This window comes from Oncorhynchus mykiss, chromosome 22 (assembly GCF_013265735.2).
Source record: "Oncorhynchus mykiss isolate Arlee chromosome 22, USDA_OmykA_1.1, whole genome shotgun sequence".
NCBI classification, from domain to species: Eukaryota; Metazoa; Chordata; class Actinopteri; order Salmoniformes; family Salmonidae; genus Oncorhynchus; species Oncorhynchus mykiss.
The window spans coordinates 18,527,501-18,528,549 of NC_048586.1; positions in this window are offsets into that span (position 1 = coordinate 18,527,501).

Here is a 1,049-nt window from a genome sequence, read left to right on the forward strand (position 1 = left end):
TACTGCATTGTTGCTCAAATAGCAGAAGGGATGCTATAGTAACTCTTGCTATCAAATGAACATCCCTTTTCTACGAATTTTCTCCCTTCCAGTCGAAAAATGGACAGACGGTGAAAAAAACGATCATATTAGAATAGAATAGAATAGAATAGAATAGCTTGATTTTTCCCAGAGGGAATTTCAGTTCCCGTATTGTGAAAACGCTGCTTCATTACTTCTGTACTACATTACAACTATTCACAGTATTAAACACGTGTAGTGAATATATATAGAAGAATAAGCCATTCTACTAGTTGGAGAATACCCATCTACACTACTGTACATCTCCATAGTAACATCCACTACAGAAATGGAGTGATTATGGTACAGTAAAATTCTGCAGAATTTCTATAAAAATAAATAAATAAAGAGACTTACAGTAGTGTGCAGGGACACTTCAAAGCTGGGAATGAACTTTTTTAGTTCATGAAAAGCCAAGACATTATAGTTATAATCATGTTTATTGAAACTGCACTGTTCAACAGACGCATGGTGCAATAGAAAGTTTAGGCCGATCTTGTTGTTGCTTTGTATCTATGTTGCAATCTTCTGGGAGGAAGAACAGTATGGTTTTCAATTAACTAGTCATTGTGGGACTGAAAATAGTTTGGGGATGAGTGGAACTTTATTTTGGACGGTCTTAACAACTCACAGAAGGTACACTAATCTGTCGCCTCGGGGAGGGTTTAAACTTTTTATGGGCTTTTGAAAAATGTGGCTTGTTTTGTTTTGATTATAGCAAAGAGAGTCAGAAGTGTGGTGAAATGATGCAGAAAGAGTGTGGCGTCTATGCAGTGTGTTTATCTGGAAAGGACATGCTGGAGGTCAGGCTGAAATAGGGTGTGTCGCAAATCACGGTCCTATGGGCCTTGGTCAAAAGCAGTACACAATGTAGGGAATAGGGTACGATTTGGGACGTAGATTGCCGCTCTCTACCTCTCTCTAATGTCTGACATGCATAAGAGCACAGGAAGATGCAGTTCTAAGTGCAGTTCTTCATGTGACATTGC